The following is an 8,362-nucleotide window of genomic DNA, read 5'->3' as shown; positions in this document are numbered from 1 at the left end:
GAATCCTGCATATAAATCTAGTAGATATTTGTGTGATTTGTATGATAGGAAGATGAAAGACAGAAAGGAATACAAGAATCAGACTATATATGAGCTGACAAATTGCAGCAAAGCATTGGTATAGGAAAGTAATGTAAAGATACAGGAGTGACTGTAACAAAATTAACATCTTTCATATAAATTTCCATAATCCAATAATTTATAGATACACTTTTAACAATAGATTACTATATGCATGGCATGGTTGTGTGCATGCTAAGTCACCACAGGCATGTCTGACTCTTTGCGACCCTATAGACTATAACCCAACAAGCTCTTCCCTTCATGGGACTTTCCCAGCAAGAATGCTGGAGTGGCTTGCCATTTCCTTCTCCAGGTGATCACCCTGACCCAGCGATCAAACCCACACTACTTCATACTGTGCAGTGATAGAAAAAAAAGTGGACACACCAAGTAAACAGAGATCAATGTGAATTTAAGGTTAGAGCCTCAGCCTAAGATGTGTGGCTGTTAATACTGGCGAGCAGGCCCATCAGGGCAGTGACCACTGGGAACAGCTGGGAGGAAATGGGTTCTCAGCATTGCCAATGAGAGTTTCATGCTGGCAAAGCTTCCTGGGCCCTCCGCATAACGACCTACCTTTGCTCTAACAACCCCATTTCTAGGAGTTTATCCTGAGAAAGAAGATAAAGGGAAAAACAGCTGTGTGCAAAGATGCTGGCTGTAGAGCTATTTACAAGATCAGCAAATGTCCCATTATGAGGACTGGATTTAATGACTTACAGACTAGGAGGCAGCTATTAAAGTGATGAACACAGACAGTAGATCAGACAACAGGAAAAGGATGAGGCAGAAACACACACACACACACACACACACACACACAAAGGTGCCCACACTATTCAGTAACACTTAAATTAGCTGTACCTTATGACCCACTGCCGTTTCAAAAAATACACTTATGCATACAAACCATCTAGAAAAATGCATATCCAGCCATTAACTGCAGTTCATTATTTTGGAGAGAATTATGGGGGAGTTGAGGAGGAGTCAGAAAAAAAGGACGGTGCTTTCCAACAAATACACTTCTGGACTGTTAGTACACGAAGTCGCAAATAATCAGAGGAAACACGACTGAAGCGACTTAGCAGCAGCAGCAAACATGTGATATTAGTAAACTGCTAAAAAAAAAAAAGGTGTTTGCGAATGATGCACAAATAAATACATACATTATGAATGGACCAGTCAGCTTTCAAACACAGACAGAGCTGCATGCGAGGAGTCATCCATGTATAGAAGTGATCTGCAATAAATCTATGTGAATGGTATCATTCCATCCACATAGCAGAAATAAGCATAGCACACAATAGCAATAATTATGTCATTAACTTAATTTGACAGATGAAAAAATTGAATCTCATCAAGATTAAGAAATTTGTAAGACTCAATTCTCTAATCTACATTTATTTTGCCATCATATACATTTTTAAATAATTAAGACTAATCATGATATTGGAAACAAAATTTAAATACACCTCACACACAAAAATACATCAACATGATTATTAGTTGATACAAACCATGACTTGTTTAGTCCAAACATGAATATGTAGAACTCTTCTTTGGAGTAACTGCTATGCATAACATGGGTCTCTTTGGCTTCTTTAAAATTGGAGATGACTGTTCCTCAGTTTAATGTATGGTTAATTTTTTTTTCTGTATTATTGCCAAAAAAGTCAATTCTTCCTAATCATCTGTGGAAAAATAGTCATAAAAATAAGTAAAGTTCCTCTGTGTGTCTTCAGTGGTGTGCTGGATACATTTATATTCACATAACAGCCTGTGAGGGGGATTAGTCTTCTCACTTGATATTAGAAGAAATAAGAATATAAGGTTGCAAGAAATGTACCCCAGATCAAGAAGCTGCTGGTGGGAAAAGGCAAGATTCTAATCTGGGTTTCTAATTCCCAGACTAATATTCTCAGTCACTGGGACTGTCATTTTCAACATTTTGCAGAAGAATGAGGTGAATTCTTTCTTTTACAATTAAAAATAAATTTTAAAATTTAATTCTTTAAAATAGCTATTGTTTTTGAAAAATGCACTCATCTCACATGCTAGTAAAGTAATGCTCAAAATTCTCCAAGTCAGGCTTCAGCAATACGTGAACCATGAACTCCTTGATGCTCAAGCTGGTTTTAGAAAAGGTAGAGGAACCAGAGATCAAATTGCCAACATCCACTGGATCATGGAAAAAGCAAGAGAGTTCCAGAAAAACATCTATTTCTGCTTTATTGACTATGCTGAAGCCTTTGACTGTGTGGATCACAAAAAACTGTGGAAAATTCTGAAAGAGATGGGAATACCAGACCACCTAACCTGCCTCTTGAGGAATCTGTATGCAGGTCAGGAAGCAACAGTTAAAACTGGACATGGAACAACAGACTGGTTCCAAATAGGAAAAGGAGTACGTCAAGGCTGTATATTGTCACCCTGCTTATTTAACTTCTATGCAGAGTACATCATGAGAAACGCTGGGCTGGAAGAAACACAAGCTGAAATCAAGATTGCCAGGAGAAATATCAATAACTTCAGATATGCAGATGACACCACCCTAATGGCAGAAAGTGAAGAGGAGCTAAAAAGCCTCTTGATGAAAGTAAAAGAGGAGAGCAAAAAAGTTGGCTGAAAGCTCAACATTCAGAAAATGAAGATCATGGCATCCAGTCCCATCCCTTCATGGGAAATAGATGGGGAAACAGTAGAAACAGTGTCAAACTTTATTTTGGGGGGCTGCAAAATCACTGTGGATGGTGATTGCAGCCATGAAATTAAAAGATGCTTACTCCTTGGAAGAAAAGTTATGATCAACCTAGATAATATATTCAAAAGCAGAGATATTACTTTGCTGACTAAGGTCCATCTAGTCAAGGCTATGGTTTTTCCTGTGGTCATGTATGGATGTGAGAGTCGAACTGTGAAGAAGTCTGAGCGCTGAAGAACTGATGCTTTTGAACTGTGCTGTTGGAGAAGACTTTTGAGAGTCCCTTGGACTGCAAGGAGATCCAACCAGTCCATTCTGAAAGAGATCAACCCTGGGGTTTCTTTGGAAGGAATGATGCTAAAGCTGAAGCTTCAGTACTTTGGCCACCTCATGAGAAGGGTTGACTCATTGGAAAAGACTCTGATGATGGGAGGGATTGGGGGCAGGAGGAGAAGGGGACGACCGAGGATGAGATGGCTGGATGGCATCACAGACTCGATGGATGTGAGTCTGAGTGAACTCCGGGAGTTGGTGATGGACAGGGAGGCCTGGCGTGCTGCAATTCATGGGGTTGCAAAGAGTCGGACATGATTGAGCGACTGAACTGAACTGATCTGAACTGAACTAAAACATAATTGCCATATACATAAACTCATATCAATGGACATGAGTCTGAGCATGCTCCAGGAGAAGGTGAAGGACAGGAAAGCCTGGCATGCTGCAGTCCATGGGGTGACAAAGAGTCGGACACCAGTAAGAAGCTGAACAACAACAATATATGTAAAGTAACAGTCTTTACTAAGCATCATCTCTATTGAAGAACTTAACTTCTGGTCTTAGATGATATTAATGATATTTGAGGGTATTCAGAACTAATCACATGTTCAAACTGACCTCTTCTTAGGATAAGTGAAAGTGAAAGTGAAGTCGCTCAGTCATGTCCGACTCTTTGCCACCCCGTGGACTGTAGCCCACCAGGCTCCTCTGTCCATGGAATTCTCCAGGCAAGAATACTGGAATGGGTTGCCATTTCCTTCTCCAGGGGATCTTCCCGGCCCAGGGATCAAACCCAGGTCTCCCACATTGCAGGCAGACGCTTTAACCTCTGAGCCACCAGGGAAGCCCTAGGATAAGGAACTTTCAATAAGAAAGATGTGACACATTCAGAAAGAAGCTATTCAGATAACTCAATATAAAATCAATAGGAGATAAATCGTTCTATATGTTTACATATTTCCTTCTAGCCTAAAGAGTCAATAAATTTCACAGAAAACCTGGAACTTGAACTTAGAATAAACTGATAAAGAAAACGATGGAGAAATGATCATCCATGGATGGTCTACTCCAAAAGTCAGCAGGCATAAATGTGGTGGAAACACCTTCAAATGGATCTTTCAACTCTTGACAAGTCTTTCTCTGAAAAATGTAAATAACAGATAAAGACATTTTCAATTGCATGTGTGGATATTTAACAAGTTTCCAATACAGGTTCAAGGACTTTGTCTTATAGCTGCTCTTTTCTCTCCCAGGAACTAATTATCTGCTTTGATGGAAAGGATTTTTCTTAGAAGTAGGTATTCCAAAGAGACATGCTTGAGAAACACTCATTCTTGAGTGAGGAGTTGTATTCCCTGCACTTGCAGCTAAAATAGGTGAATCCTCTTTATACAAGCCTGGTTTATCTAAGAAGGACAAATGTCATGTGAATGACAAGGAGAGCAGTATTCCAGCCTTGGGACCTGCGATGTAGTTAATTTGTGCACTCATGTCAGAGAGAGAACTTTCTTATTATCAGTATCAAAGTTCCTGGAAATCTAGCACTGATTTCTTGAGAGGTGGAGCAGTGAGGCCATTTGAAAGTATTTGAATACAAACTTGTTTTTCACAATCATTATATATATAGAGAGAGAGAAACTCTGAAAAGTTTCCAGTAAGTTATGTCTGGAAAAGTTGTGACAGTCATTATGGAATACTAAGTGACATTACCAAAGAAGGCAATAGCACCCCACTCCAGTACTCTTGCCTGGAAAATCCCATGGACTGAGGAGCCTGGTAGGCTGAAGTCCATGGGGTCACGAAGATTTGGTCACAACTGAAGTGACTTAGGAGCAAGTGACATTACACACGTGCATAGATACATAAAACACAAGAAATTAGTTCTGATTTCAAAGTAAATTATTTGACATCTCTGTCCCTTGGTACCATTTTGGTGCTTCTAGGAAGTATATAGTGATAAACTATGGAGGTTTTACTTTGCTTTCTTGATAACTACTGAAGCTGATAATTTTTAATGTTATATTACAGGCAATTTCTATACCTTTTTCCAGAAGTTTCTTTTTTTTTTTTTTTAAGACCTCTGTGCAATTTGAAATAGGAGTTCTGGGTTTCTCATCACTAAATTATAGGTTATATATATATATATATATATATATATATATATATATATATTCTAGATATAGTTCTATCATATATATAATGAATTTACATATATAATTTTACACATAAACTTACATATAATGTAAAATTTTGTACATGTGAATGTAGATACAACTTTTTCCTACTCTGTGAATTGCCTTTTTATGTATTTTTTTAACAATAATGTTTTTTATTATACAAAGAGCACCAAATGGAAATAGAAGAACACCTGGAAAGGTCAACAGAGATACTTAGAAGCAGTTAAAGGGGATGGGTTAGGGGAGGAAGTAAATTACTGAGCACCATCAGATTTCCCTCATGGGTCAAAGAGGTTTACAAAATCACTTTTAAGACATGAGATTAGAACTAGGGAATCAGAGGAACCTATACTCTGTGATATTGCAGGTCATCCAAGTTCCTGGGTTGGCAGAAGTGAAAAAAAGAGGGACAGAGAAAGTGGGAATGGGGAGCAGAGGAGAGGCAGGACAGAGACAGGTGGTGAGAAGCACAGAGGGAGAAAGCTGTGCCTAGTAGAAATAAAGTTCGGAACTTGTCATGAATTGGAAAACGAAAAGCCATAGTCACAAATCTGGAAGATGGACTACGGGACACGAAAACCTGGAATTTTATACCTTCCAGGAGATGATGACAAATCCTGAAGCTGTACAGTGGCAGGCAGTGAGGTGCATTTAAAACTAAACCATCTATTTTATAAGAGTAAGACATTGGCAACCTTGCTTAACTAATTCTGCTCTGTGGATTTGAAAACAATGTGCCTAGAAGGTAGCCTCCCAAGCAGGTTACACGCCTACAGGCAATATAGAAGGGCTCTAAGCCAAGTGGGTCTATAGAAAACAAAATTAAATTAATGTTACTGTCAAGTGAAGAAACAGCAGATTTTATTGTTCTCTTCAACCTTTTTAGTAGTTTCCTAAAGCTAAGCCATTCTTATCACTTGAAATAAGCTAGTATTGCCAAATATTGTATAATCAAATAGGTTGACTGTGATCAAACCTCAATTTTTCCTGAGCCTGAACTGCCTCTGTGATTTGGGACACAGTTAGCAGCATGGAAGTTATTATTACTTTTCTGGGGGGCAGGGAGGGAACTGGGGGGTCAACAATTGCCTAACTATATGTGTATGTAAACAAAAGAGATCAAACTGACCAATTAAATTTGCTATTCAGAATCCCTCTTGCCAAAAGTTATAACCTTGAGACTGATTAAGCAAACCAGGATTCTGCTACTCAGATGCTCCGAGTCTGGTAAGCACTGGCTTTGAAGATAATCCTGATGATTAATTCAGTTTTTATTTCAATCTCATCAGGCTCTTCTGCCTAAGACTACTCTGCCCAGCCGGAACAAGCTTCACACAAACGTGTACCAAGTTTTCTCGTGGTTCTTTCCAAGGGGCGTCTCCCCATCCTCCTCAGTTGTCCACTTCCTCCTCTTTATTCTGTTCTTCTTCCTCCAGCCTTTCCTCATCTTCATCATTGTCCTCATCCCTGCTCTTGTCCTGCTCTTCCGAATCTGTTTTTTTGTCTTTGTCCTTCTTCTTTTGCTCTGAAGCTTCATTCTTGCCTTTCTGCTCCCTCTTATAAGCTTCCAGAGCTTCTTTTAATGGGGTAACGAACCGCTGAAACTCCGTCTCCTCCATGGCTGACAGCACATCGCTGGCATTCAGTGTCTTGCGTTTCCCTTTCATTGCAAAGTTGTTGGTACAGGATGTGGCGTACAGCACGAAGACGCTGGTGGCGCGGGAGATGGCGCTCCGGGCCTCCTTGGAGATGTTGACACCGTCCGGGAGCGACTCCTTGATGATTCTGGTGATGACGGCATTGGGCAGGTTTAGGTCCTCGGGCCTCTCCGCCATGGTCGCGGCCGGGGACCGTGCCTGCGACCTCCTCTTCAGGCCGCCACGGCGTCTGGACTTCCCGCGTCGCCACAGTCTGACCCAGCGAGGCTTCCGTCCCACCCTTTTTATTTTTAAAATGTATAATCTCTAATGATCAGAAGATTTAAAATATTAACAATGTTCAATTTTTTAGTTTCTTTATGGTTCTTGATTGTAATTTTTTCACAGAATTTTTATAAGTTTAGCTTTGACCTCTTGATCTATGACTCATTTAGAGCTAATTTTCATCTACCGCATTAGGTAGTGGTTGAGGTTCCTTTTTTTCATATACGGATATCTAATTGATGTGGTATAATTTGTTGAAAAATATATTATTTCTGCTTCAATTACTTTGATATCTTTGTAAAACTTTTCATCTATTTAAGTATATTCCCGGACTTTCTTTTTTTTTTGGTATTTTTAAATTTTTTTTTTAATTTTAAAATCTTTATGATGTTTCAGTGATTTTTATGTTTATTCTTATATCAATACCTTACAACCTTCCTTTCGTTCATTTAGTTGTTTTTATATTTTTATTTTATATTAAAATACAATTGATTAGCAATAATGTGTTAGTTGCATGTATGCAGCAAAGTGATTCAGTTATACCCATACAAGCATCCTTTGTCTTTTAAATTATTTTTCCATTTAGATTATTACAGAATATTAACCAGAGATCCCTGTGCTCTACAGTAGGTTCTTGATTATCTATTTTAAATATAGCAGCATATACATGTCAATCCCAAACTCACAGTCTATTCCTCCCCTCCCTGCTTTTTCCCCTGGTTATCATAATTGTGTTTTCTAAGTCTCTGAGTGTTCCTGTTTTATAAATAAGTATATTTGTATCTTTTATTTTAAGATTCTTACATATAAGCCATATCATATGATATTTGTCTTTCTCTGTCTGACTTACTTCACTTAGTATAATAATCTCAGATCCAACCTTGTTGCTGTAATTGGTATATTTCATTCTTTTTAATTGCTGGGTAATATTCCATTGTGTGTATATATATATATATATATATATACTGTATTTTGTTTCTCCATTCATCTGTTGACATTTAAGTTGCTTCCAAGTCTTGGCTATTGTAAACAGCACTGTGATGAACATCAGGGTGCATGTAACCTTTTGAAGCATGGTTTTTTCCTAGTATGTATCCAGAATCCATATGCTGGTTCACTTAGTAGGTATATTGAGTTTTTTAAGAAACCTCTATATTGTTCTCTTTAGCTATCGTATCATTTTACATTCACACCAGCAATGTAGGAGAATTCCCATTTCCCCA

The 8,362-nt window shown here is 38.5% G+C and overlaps 1 pseudogene; it reads right to left on the bottom strand.

Annotated features, from left to right (window-relative positions):
• Positions 1-6,483: 6,483 nt before the first annotated feature.
• On the bottom strand, positions 6,484-7,128 carry LOC138439669 (DNA polymerase epsilon subunit 3 pseudogene; annotated as a pseudogene).
• Positions 7,129-8,362: the final 1,234 nt, after the last annotated feature.

Source organism: Ovis canadensis, chromosome 4 (genome assembly GCF_042477335.2).
Source record: "Ovis canadensis isolate MfBH-ARS-UI-01 breed Bighorn chromosome 4, ARS-UI_OviCan_v2, whole genome shotgun sequence".
Lineage (NCBI taxonomy): Eukaryota > Metazoa > Chordata > Mammalia > Artiodactyla > Bovidae > Ovis > Ovis canadensis.
Note: the sequence above shows the minus strand (reverse complement) of the source record. Positions and strands in the feature narration are given on the sequence as shown.